Source organism: Chelonia mydas, chromosome 5, assembly GCF_015237465.2.
Source record: "Chelonia mydas isolate rCheMyd1 chromosome 5, rCheMyd1.pri.v2, whole genome shotgun sequence".
Taxonomy (NCBI): Eukaryota; Metazoa; Chordata; order Testudines; family Cheloniidae; genus Chelonia; species Chelonia mydas.
This window is the reverse complement of record NC_051245.2, coordinates 37223597-37236165: the sequence shown is the minus strand read 5'-3', so window position 1 is coordinate 37236165 and position 12569 is coordinate 37223597. Positions and strand designations below refer to the sequence as shown.

The 12569-nt window shown below is 39.2% G+C and overlaps 1 protein-coding gene across 1 annotated transcript in view; it reads left to right on the top strand.

The window, feature by feature from the left end:
• The window catches only part of PDE4D (phosphodiesterase 4D), a 1166661-nt gene that overhangs the window by 414389 nt on the left and 739703 nt on the right, over positions 1 to 12569 (top strand). The window lies entirely within an intron of this gene.

Here is a 12569-nt window from a genome sequence, read left to right as displayed (position 1 = left end):
TTGAGTTCTGGATTCCTGTTCTCACAGACCCAGTAATCTATCTTCTGTTAGACTCCAGAACCAGCCCTTCTCACTGTAAAATATTTCTGGACAGGGTGTTGCCCAGGTTTTTAGAGCTCTGGGTCATTTCAGGCCAGATTTCCCTTTATACCCTGAGGGCTAAATGACCAAAAAGTACACGGTGCAATTTGTGTGTGTGTATATTGTCATAATTTCAGGGTAACTGCACCTGTGTTCCCCCTCAGTGGTCCACCAAGGACACCCACTATTTTTATGAGTTTGACTCCCAGATGTCACTTCTCCTGGGCAGAGACCAGTGTCTCACTCCCTCCTGACTGGGGATTTTAATGCTGCACATCATACACCACAATGCTCCCTGTCATACACCATAATATCCCCAGCAAGCCAAACTGCCTAAAAATGCCACAGTCTCTTCTCTGCTTTCCCTCCAAGGGGCTATGTCTGTTGCCCACAGTTTTAAGTTACCAGACAGATCCTTGTAAGGGAGCATATTCATTCTTAAGGTAAGAGCATTGCTGTGAAAACATATACAAAATTAAGTTTCTACACATGTGCTAAAAAGTCTACCAGAAGTCACTCCCAACTCCGGCCTGGGATTGGATTTTCCCTGTGATTACAAGTTCACATCTGTTTTAGAACCAGAACAAAAGCTGGGCACATCAGCCATTTATTTATGCAGCTCAGGCCTTTGGCCTTGGCCTTGTGTAGTATGTAATCAGCAGATGATGACCACCTCCTTAGGACGTAGCTTCAAAAAGGTTTTTATATAACCTGAGTTGGGGAATTTGCATTAACATCTTCCTAAGGATTCCCCAGGAGTTCCACTTAACACTTATGGTCTCCAAAGTTCATAGCTGTCTAGCACATTTTCAATATATTCTTTTGAACTCCCCGGTCTCACATCTGTCCTATCTACACCCCACCACCCCAAGAGGTTATGTACAATCCTGGTACCTCATCACCCCCTTGTGGCATAGCTAGTGAGACACAAGGTTTCTGTGGCTACAGCTCTAGGTCCTAGAAAAAATCATTATCACTTCACAAATCTTGGCAAAAAACTGATTGATAGCTCTAACAGAATGCAAGGTTCTTTTCATCCCAAGTCACACCTTTGATCTTTTGCTCAGTTTGAAACTTCTCTTTTGATCAAGTATCAGAGGAGTAGCCGTGTTAGTCTGTATCCACAAAAACAACAAGGAGTCTGGTGGCACCTTAAAGACTAACAGATTTATTTGGTCATAAGCTTTCGTGGGTAAAAAACCCCACTTCTTCAGATGCATGGAGTGAAAATTACAGATGCAGGCATAAGTTCTTTTGATCAGTTATTCACCTTAGTTTTGCCCTAAGGACCTCCATGCAATCCAAGACAAATGAGGGCTGTGGTATTTTCAAACTTGACATACTAACAAAAACAGCTTTTCAGAATGTGGTGACAGCCTGTATAATAGCAGTAATGTTTAGGAGATTTGTCATTTACTTCTCTGGCAGCTGTTTATTGCTTTGTTTACTACTAAATTCGTAGTGTTATTGGCACCTAGATATTGTAATGATTGGCATACTTTGAATCCCTGAAAGATACAAATACTTTTCTGAACTTAATAAATATTGTTGGACTAATGTCCATTATGAATTGTCCATAAAGTAATTTAAACAAATAATTCTTATATATTTCAAAATTGCATTGATATAAGTGACTATAGCATCCTACTTTTAATTTTAATTTTCCTTCCAGTGATTGCTTCAGTTTTACATCTTCAGATTACTTAGTTATGTGATTTGAAATGCTCTGTAATTACAGATAGCTAAGTTTTATGCTGTATGAAATTATAAGAATAAATATTGACTTTTAAAATGGGGGCATTTATATTTGCAAAATATGTTTGTTTGAGGAACATTCATTTCATTGCATGTGGGTGTTGGTTTCCTTCTTTGTTAAATATAGGAATGTGATACTTGCGTGTGACATGTTCATCTTAATCAAGTAAAAGTAAAATGGAACAATTTATATTTAACAGACATTGCCTTATTCTTTCTGACCTCTTTTTTTGAAATGTATTACAATCATTATTTAATTTATTTCACAATGGAAACTGTATTCTCTAATAATTCTTCAACCCTAATAGAACCAGAACCATTTAAATTAGGTTTCAGTGTAGTCATGTTTAAATGTTAGTTGAAGTACCTGTTCAAGGAATAGATGTACTTCTTACAAATAAGCTAACATGAGGCAATAGTGCCAGCTCTCTGGTGTTTTTTCACCTTTCAGCTGACCTTCCATAAGCTGGAGGGGTCAGATCTGATGGAACATCCACTGTCTGTGTACCTGTTGCCCCTCCAACTCCTATCCATATGAATCCTACTGGAATTTCCCAGGCAGGTTAATTTTGATCATCATCAATTTAGGTAGGTGTCTTTTCTGCATTCTGAAACCTCCTTCAGGGGAGAGATCCTGGAGGCAGCATCCGTTAGGGAAACCTGTGAGACCAAGCCTATTTCGGAGATTTTTTGCTATGTGACAAGTGCATATATGAGTGGAGAGGCAAGAAAGGGCAGGTCTGAAACATGTGCAGAAACACAGGACTTTTGTGCAGATGGCTTTACATCTATATGCATAGGCCAGGATGTACAGGTTCTGAGACTAAACCTCCTGCTGATTCTGGGGATGTGGGAAAGGTGTGAGGAAAGGATATCAGACAAACCACATTCTTTACAATCTAAAGAACAAGGTTCACAGATCCATTACAATAGGTACTTTGGTTCTGCCACCAAGCTATAAGCAGAATAAACTTGTCAGTCACTGGTAGCAAGAGAATATCATGTCTACCTGGCTCAGCCAGGCCTCCTTGCTGTAGAGTTTTTTTTTCTGAGGGAAATGCTATACTTTCATTTCTAAGTTATGACTAACAGTGTAGCTCAATAATGTCTCCATCTAATATCAGTCTGTGTCCTGGGGCTCCACTTGTCTTTTTGCAGGGGAGATTGTCCTCTGAGCTCTACTTTCACTTCTGGGTATGTCTACTCTGCAATTAAACACTCCTGGCTGGCCTGTATCAGCTGACTCAGGCTCATGGGGCTCAGGCTAAATGGCTGTTTAACTGCAGTGTAAATGTTCAGGCTCAGGCTGGAGCCCAGGATCTGGAACCCTCCTGCCTCGCGGGGTCCCAGAGCCCAGACTCCAGCCCAAACCAGAATGTCTAAACCACAGTTAAACGGCCCCTTAGCCCTAGCCCCATGAGCCTGATTCAGCTGACACCAGCCAGCTGCAAGTTCTTAATTGCAGTGTAGATGTGCCCTCAGGCTGCAGGGAGAGAACTAAGCTGAGAAAAGCCAGAGAAAAAAGGAAGGGTCTTTGTCCTCTTCCTCACCCTTGAGTGTTTTGCTGGGGAGTTCAGTCTTTGATTAGGGCACAGGAAGTCCCTCCCCACTCCAGCCTAGACCAGGCATGGTTGCACTGGCCTTCCTTTCTGGGCAGGAAAAGAGGCATGCAGGATTGGAATAGCTGGCTTTGGGGGCAAGCATCTCCATGAGGCAACTGTTGCTGGAAGGGCAGCATGCCAGAACAAAGATTGTGCCTGGATCCCACACCAACAGCCACATCTCTTACCGTGTAACTCAGCCACCTATTCCCGTTGAGCCTCAGAAAGAGGGCACAACAAACAGGGTAGACATTGCCAATACTGGAGAGTGGAATAAGGGACCTTTGGGTCCTGCCCCTTCCCCTGTCGCCACCTATATAACAGACCTCCTAGAGCATCCCTACTCCTATCCCAGCCTGTGGGGAAACATAGGTTTATCTGACCCATATGGACCTCATACAGTAGAAATGGATAGAGCCACTAGGAAACCAATTTTTGTACCCCGAGTTAGTAGCTTCCCTGAGAGACACACAAGTTGGATTAAGCAGAGTGGAAACTGCACCCAGAACTATACTATCTCATTGAAAGTCAATTAAATGAGCTGGCAGTTGATCTCCTTGCACCTGTAAACAGCAATAAAGCACCCTGTGAACTCTCCATATGTCAGGACTTAAGATACAAATTTTGAATTATCTCTTGCAAGGTGGGGCAAGGTCTCTTCTATATTCCTTCTCACCTCTTCCATTGTTTCCCTGGGGCATACAAAAGATAGCAAGGAGAAAGTACCAGTGAGATACTGTTTAACCTAGGCTTGGACCTTCCTATGTCAGAGTCTTAGAAGAAAAATGTTAAAAAATCCAGTCCTCCATACAGCAACAGACATGTTCAAAATGGATACTTGGATCAAGTGATTATTGCTCTCATGGGTCATAGAAAGAATTTAATGAATAACTGGCTGAAGCAAAATCCATTATTCAAATGCCACTTTAAACAAGTGAAACATAGCCTTTAATTCCTCCAGGATGACATTGTTGTGAGTGTATGAATGTCCAAGCCACAAGATCTAGTCTTTGTACTGTAATGTTCTTAGCATGTTCACAAGAAGAAGTTTGTGTAAACCCTGACGTTAAATGCTTCTTTAGGAGCATCTATCCTGATTCCAGCCCCATAAGGTTACAGAGCATGATCTTGGAACCTCATTCTGGTCCTAGTAGTAATATTTTAAGTGAATCCCTGTAGCAGGTGTCATTATATCTCCTATCCATTAAACGTTAGGAGCACTAATAATCTCTTAGCAGAAAAGTCCTGTGTCCTGTAATGAGATCTGATAGCTTGCCATATGGCTATCAATACTTACATTTACCAAATTCTACATATTGGTCATAGTCTTCTGTCACAAATGGCATTGGCTAAAGACTTTTTCATGCTTCAGTGCCCAGTGGATGATCTAGGATCCCTAATATACCTCATTTTGGGATGTCGATATGTAAAGGATTATCCTTCTTCCCACTCTGGCAGCACACTGCTGTGAAAATCTCATTGCAACAGCTGATCTCAGCAAAATGAAGAATAGAAACATTTATCTATGCTTACTTGAAAATTTTGTTTCTTTGAGTAATAAGGTCCATGTACCTGGCCAACCCTGAAGACAAATGGATCATCCAGAATAGAGATGAAAATTGGCATCCAAAGATTTAGGTTTGTTTCATTTGGGAAAATTAATCCCCACGCTCTGCGGCAGGAGAAACTGTCATATTTTTCCTTTACAGTATAGTTAACGCAATGTGTAATTTTAGGATAGTAGAATAGAATTATCCTGGCTATTTGTCCTGTAGTTATCTCTACTACAGAGAACTTGACGCATCCATTCTCCTGATGCCAATGATTGACAGGTCTTGTTCTGCCTCAAACTGCAAGCAGGCTGAAGCACCCATTTAAAAAGATTTGTGGACCTTAGAATGAGGAAAAGAAATTTTCAGGTAAACGCAGTTTAAAATGTTCCTATTTTAAATTTGATAGAACATGGAGAATTAAACTGATGAACTGATCACTGATCCTCTCTAAGATTCAACATAAGTCATTTTAACTAAACCCTGAGTTTTATTCGATTTTTGATCCACAAGTAGAAACTATAAATCTCCATATAGTACAAACAAAATGTTAGCTTAGTATGATTTGTATTATATTTATAGGAAATTGTAAAACTGGGTTGTATAGTGTGCAATTTTGGAAAACGATTTATTTTTTAAAATTCATGAAAATTTATGGAGAATATTAATTTTGGTCTGCATTTGTTTTTCAGGGAGTAAAAACCAGAAGCTTGGACATGTATAATAGTACCTGTGGGTCTTAGCTACTTTCCATTGATTTCTTTAGGCCAAATTAATAATAATAATTAGAACTGAGCAAAAAATGTTGGCCAATATATTCACCAAAAAAAATGCAGTTTCAGGTGAACAAAAACTATTTGTGAATTCAATCCAAATTTGCAAAAATAGTTTTAGCCAAAAAAAAATTAATTTTTTTAAAGTTAAAACATTTTATTTTGAAATTTAGCTAGCTCTATTTAAAGAAACAAACAGAATCCCTGAAAATAAAACAAAGTGAAAAGATATTAATTTTATGTCAGACAAAACATTTTGTTTGACCCAAAAGAGCATTGTTTTGGTTTTTCATTTCAGTGAGGAAAAAGAAATTCCATTTCAAGTCAGTCTAAAACTTTTTTTTTAAACTTTTTGTTCAGCCATCACACTGAAAAATCATTGTCTCAGCTCTAATAATAATAATATTTAGCTCTTATATAGCACATTTTTTCTGTAGATTATTTAATTTCACGGCTGGTTTATGTGATTCTGTGGTTTATCCATTTGGGGCTAAATTAAGTGAATTGCTGAATGCTATCAGCCCTTATTGTAGTCCGTTCGAGGTAAGGATGCTCATTACTATGCAGAATCAGGCCCTTTATAATGCTTCCCTCTTCCACCATAACCAACAGAATTTTTCAAAATGTTTGAGAAATCATTACAGTCAAAAAGGGATTTTTTTTTTAACTGCAGACTGTGGTAATCAAATGAAACTGCTTATTGTAGTTTTGTTCTTCAATATGTGCATCCAATTTTTTCTTTTCTTGGTGACAAGTTCTCAAGTTCCTTTCTATGTATGAAGTCTCCATTCCACAGACGCCCCTCCTCAGGGAATGAGAGAACAATTTAATGGGAGTCTTCAAAAGCTCTAGAAACTGTGTCTTACCCTCAGAGTATAATCAGCCAATAGTTTGTTCTTATGTTCTACTGTGTCTACACACAAAGTCAGGAAATGACAAACTTTATTTCACTGGTTTTATTGCCAGAGAGTTTTTGGGTGGAGTTCTATCAAAGGTCATAGAACCTTGTCTCCACAAAGTGCAGTCTAGCTATATTAAACTCAGGCCTGATCTACCCGTAGGCTGATCTAGCTGCATTGCTAGTTGTGTATTATTAGGAAAATCAATTTGTAATCTATATTGCAAGGATTATTTGCTTTATTATCTTTTATTTTATTCTACTGGCCATAGACAATATAAGCATATACTGGTGTTTTTTATTTGATTACAGAATTCTGTTCAATTTTAATGCACTGTCTAAAAGACTTTTGTTTTTTAAGTAGCCACTCAAGCCTAATTCTGATAAGTGTGCAGTCTCATCATAGACTATGGAGACCAAGGCTTTTTATTGTAAAAGTACATTGTCAAATAATTCAGAAAAGTCATAGTTATGTTGGATGATGGAACTAAGAGGTTTACATTCCTTCCACAGTATGAGCTATTACAAAATGTGCAGGTAGAAATATCTGCCTTTGCTTTCACTTGACTGGAGAGGTATGCTGGTGTTTAAAAGGTCTCTACTTCAGAATGGACAATCAGTTTTCAATTTCAAATAACTTCTTACAGGAAATGATTACTGTATTTTTAACACATGTTCATTTTCATGCAACCCTCTTTAAGATGAGGAGAAAAACTTAAAGTTGGGTGTACAAAAGGCAGACATCCCTTACTGAACATAGCAGTTCAATATGGATGGAGAAATTTGGTAGTATATTTATTAATGAGAAAGTACTAGAAAAAGACTTTTTCTTACATGAAAAGTATTTTCTAGTGCAAGTTCTTTAAAGAAGCATTATGCTGAGCCCTGGCAAACGTGTCACTGTATATTACAGAGACAAAGTGGGTGAAGTAATATATTTTATTGGACCAACTTCTGTTGGTGAGAGAGAGAGAGAGAAGCTTTCAAGATCACACAGATCTCTTCAGATCTGGGACATGTACTCAGAGTGTCACAGCGAAACACAAGGTGACCAGATTGTTTAGCATAAGTAGTTAATACATATTTCAAGGGACCATTCAAGGTGAAGTGACCCGTTTTCTCCATATGAATGGAGGGGTGTTAAGAAGGTGGGGGAGAAGCAGCTGCAGGGAGGGGGGTGGGTGTTAATGGATTTTAGATTGTTGTAATAAGCCATACATCCAGTGTCTCTATTCGGTCCATGATTTTTAGTGCCTTGCAGAGTTATACATTTAAGCTCCCAGGCTCATCTTTTGAAGGTGTTGTGCAGGTTTCCTTTGAGGATGAGGACTGAGAGATCAGATATAGAATCATTGCTTTGTGAAAAGGGTTCAGCAATGGGTGATATGCTGTTTTTGTCTTTTATCATTTTCCTGTGAGTTCATTTGAGAGCGTTGTGATTGTCTAGTTCATGGTGCTTTTTTGTAAAGCACTTGTAGGTAGGACAGAGCTTCTGAGTAGACTGGATACAGCTCATGGTACGTGTATTCAGTGTCCTCCATGGTACGTTTTCGGTGATGGGCACTGTATTAAAAGTTTACATATCAGGGGACAGATCCAAATCCTATTAAAAATCTATGGAAAGACTTTTATTTATTTCTGTGAAAGATGGACTGGATCCCAAGAGTGTAGATTCATTTAAATACTTTCTATTCTTAGAAAAATCTTCTTGTACTTTGGCACATTTAAAATGTAATAAAAAATATCCTCATTCATTTTTTTCTGCAATAAACATTTTACTTGCTCCTAGTTATTTTATTCCTTTTATAATTTCAAAAAGGGTAAAGGAAAGTGTTAAACCCTTTCATTATTACTCTTAATTCCTCTGGTTTCAGAGTAACAGCCGTGTTAGTCTGTATTCGCAAAAAGAAAAGGAGTACTTGTGGCACCTTAGAGACTAACCAATTTATTTGAGCATAAGCTTTCGTGAGCTACAGCTCACTTCATCGGATGCATACTGTGGAAAGTATAGAAGATCTTATTATATACACACAAAAAGCATGAAAAAATACCTCCTCCCACCCCACTCTCCTGCTGGTAATAGCTTATCTAAAGTGATCACTCTCCTTACAATGTGTATGATCATCAAGTTGGGCCATTTTAATTTAATTCCTCTGACTCAATGAAACCTACCACATAACTTTCCAAAAAGAATTATGTATTAAGGTAGAACCATGCAGTATAACTTATGGATATCAAAAGTGTAAGTGCCACACATGTAGACATATCCAAGATAGCTGTGATCTACCTAGGTTGAATAACAGCAGCAGCAAAGGCATGGTAGCTTAGGCTGTACTACCCCCTTTCCCCTCCCGCCCTGCCCCTAATCCTGGGTATATGTCTGAGCTGCTATCCCGTGTCGCTGCAGCTTCATTACAATTATTATTCAAGCTAGTTAGATCAAAGCTAGCTTGGGTATGTCTGTGTGCTGCAGTCACACCTCTGATTTCAGTGTAGACATGCACTTTGTGAAGCTTGATGGTTTCAGTGCATAGGAATGTTGTGGCACTTCTTTGTGGTTTTGATTCACAAGTGACCTTATTTCTTGTGTTTTGCTTTGAGTTTTGTTTTTAAATTAATTTAAAAATTGAAAACAAAACACAACCAAAACCACAGACTTGAATAGTTTCCAGGGGGAACCATTTCTTAGCTCAAGTTTATTCATAATATAGCCCAGGTTTTCTTTTAACTTGATTTGAGCTCTGGTTCTATAATGAAAATTTTACAGAATTCTGCAAATTTCTATTCATTCATTAGATGAAAGTGAGAATCATCTTTTGAAAACGACCTTAAATCTTCCAAATTATGTGGAATTTATATTTGTTTACAATGCTGTTAATTAACTTCAGAAGACTAATAGACTAGTCGTAGCATCTAGATCTGTTCAATGTAATATAAATGAGATTTTTTTCTTCATTTTTACTTACTGCATGTACAGTCTAAGATGTTGTTAGTGTTATTATTTTGACTGATTTTTATCTCAAGTTCATTCAACAATGTCATACTTCTGCAGGGGTGATACAGAGAGAGGCTAGAGGTTTGCTATGGTGGAGAGGTGTAAATGTACTATACTTGTGTGTGCAGGATGCAGAGCCCCTATTTGGTCATGGCCAAATTGAGCGTTAGCTCTAAGTTCACTTTCTTTCTCTCTCTCCCTCCTGCACCCGGCCCACCCCCATGCCCCCCACTCCGCAGGGCCTAAGGAAAGATGAGGTAGGGATGGATATTACAAGACAACACTCAGGGTCTCCAGGAACAAGGAAGGAAAGTCCATAGGAGTAGCTGCTTGGAGGACACAAAAAGAGAGGATGTGTTGAAGAAAGGAGGTCTCCACACTTGATCACTACAGGGCTGAAATAACTACTAAATCAAAATACTGGGCATAGCAAGGATCATTTACTGTCAAAGTTGTACATAGTTTAGGTTAATTTGTAAATTCTAATATGAAATAATTCAGAGATACAAGGAAGCATGTATTATGTATTTTTCTACATAAAATAAATGTATAGTTCAGAAGCTGGAGATCTTTACATAAAATATTAATAACTCAGAACTTGCTGGTTTCCAGTCCCTGCTCCAGATTGTATGAAATATCTGAATAGTCTTTTGGAACAGTTTCAACAGGAGAGATTGAGAGACACCTACCTCAGAATTATCAGTGTGCACAATTTAAATCCCTGCTCCACATCAGACAGAGGGGAGAATTGAATCAGGATCTCCCACATCCCAGTGGAGTGTCCTAACTACTGGGCGAAACATTATGAAGAAGAATAGCAACCTTCTGTTCATCTGGCTGTTTTGTGAATGGCACCAAAGTCCCCTTCTGAATTTAGCCTGAAAATTTATCTTTTTGGCTAAAATTATTTGGCAAAGCTATGTCAAATTTGCAAATAGTTTGGACTGAAACTGTATTTCACAACTGCTTGTTTTACAAATGTTGCCCAGATTTTGTTTAGCAAGACTGAAGTAAAACAAACTAAGGTCCCATCTTAAAATATTTATTTGGGTAGCATACAGAAAATTAAATTATTCATTGTAAAATACCTATGTCAATTTAAATAATATATAAGAGTGCAGAATAATCCACTTGAATGAAAGTAGTTGGTTATTTTTATCCCTTTGCAGATGTACCCTTTTGATATCAAAGGTAGGTGCTATGCATGTAAAGATTACAGAATATTGAACTAGAGATTTGTTATGTAGGCCATAAAGGACAGTTTTGCTGTGAGACAAGGTGGATGAGGTAATATCTTTTACTGGATTAACTTCTGTTGGTGAGAGAGCGAGAGAAGCTTTCGAGCTCTTCTTCAAATCTGGGGAATGTACTCAGAGTGTCACAGCTAAACACAAGGTGGAACCGATTGTTTAGCTTAAGTAGTAAACGCATATTGGAAGGAACGGTTTAAAGTGAAGTAAACTGTTAACACCTCATCTATCATGGCGGCGGAGGGGGGGTGTTGGAGAAGCTTGGAGTTGGGGGGAATGGGTTATAGATTGTTGTATTAAGCCATAAATCCAGTGACTGTATTCAGTCCCTGATTTTTAAGGTCTAGCAAAGTTATGAATTTAAGCTCCCAGGCTAATTGCTTGTGAAAAGGGGTCAATCATAGGTGATATGCTGTTTTTGTCTTTTATCATTTTTCTGTGTGAGTTCAACATCTTCATTAATGATCTGGATGATGGGATGGATTGCACCCTCAGCAAGTTCACAGATAGCACTAAACTGGGGGGAGAGGTAGATATGCTGGAGGGTAGGGATAGGGTCCAGAGTGACCTAGACAAATTGGAGTATTGTGCCAAAAGAAATCTGATGAGGTTCAACAAGGACAAGTGCCGAGTCCTGTACTTAGGATGGAAGAATACCATGCACTGCTACAGGCTGTGGACCAACTGGCTAAGTGGCAATTCTGCAGAAAAGGACCTGGGGATGAGAAGCTGGATATGAGTCAACAGTGTGCCCTTGTTGCCAAGAAGTCTAATGACCTATTGCACTGCATTAGTAAGAGCATTGCCAGCAGATTGAAGGAAGTGATTATTACCTTCTATTCAGCAGTGGTGAGGCCACATCTGGAGTATTGCATCTAGTTTTGGGCCCCCTACTACAGAAAGGATGTGGACAAATTGGAGAGAGTCCAGCGGAGGGCAACAAAAATGATCAGGGGGCTGGGGCACATGACTTACGAGGAGAGGCTGACGGAAATGGCCTTGTTTAGTCTGCAGAAGAGAAGAGTGAGGGGGGATTTGGTAGCAGTGTTCAACTACCTGAAGTGGGGTTCCAAAGAGGATGGAGCTAGGCTGTTCTCAGTGGTGGCAGATGACAGAACAAGAAGCAATGGTCTCAAGTTGCAGCGTGGGAGGTCTAGGTTGGATATTAGGAAACATTATTTCACTAGGAGGGTGGCAAAGCACTGGAATGCGTTACCTAGGGAGGTGGTGGAATCTCCATCCTTAGAGGTTTTCAAGGCCCAGCTTGACAAAGCCTTGGCTGGGATGATTTAGTTGGAGATTGGTCCTGCTTTGAGCAGGGGGTTGGACTAGATGACCTCCTGAGGTCTCTTCCAACCCTAATCTTCTATTATAGTGATTTTCTAGTTTGATCCACATAATTGCTATTGGGGCGTTTAGTGCACTGGATGAGGTACGCCACATGTTGTGATAGGCATGTGTAGGACCACTAGATTTTCAGAGATGTGTTGTGGGGGATGTTGATCATTGTTGCAGTGGAGATATGTCTATAGGTTTTTCATCTTTTATTCTGGCAGGGTCTGGTGCTGTTTGAGTTGGTGTGCCCTGCTTTGCAGGGAGCTTGCTTCTGATGATGAGCATGGAGAGGTTAGGGGTTGTATGAAGGCCAGAAAAGGGGGTTCTGGAA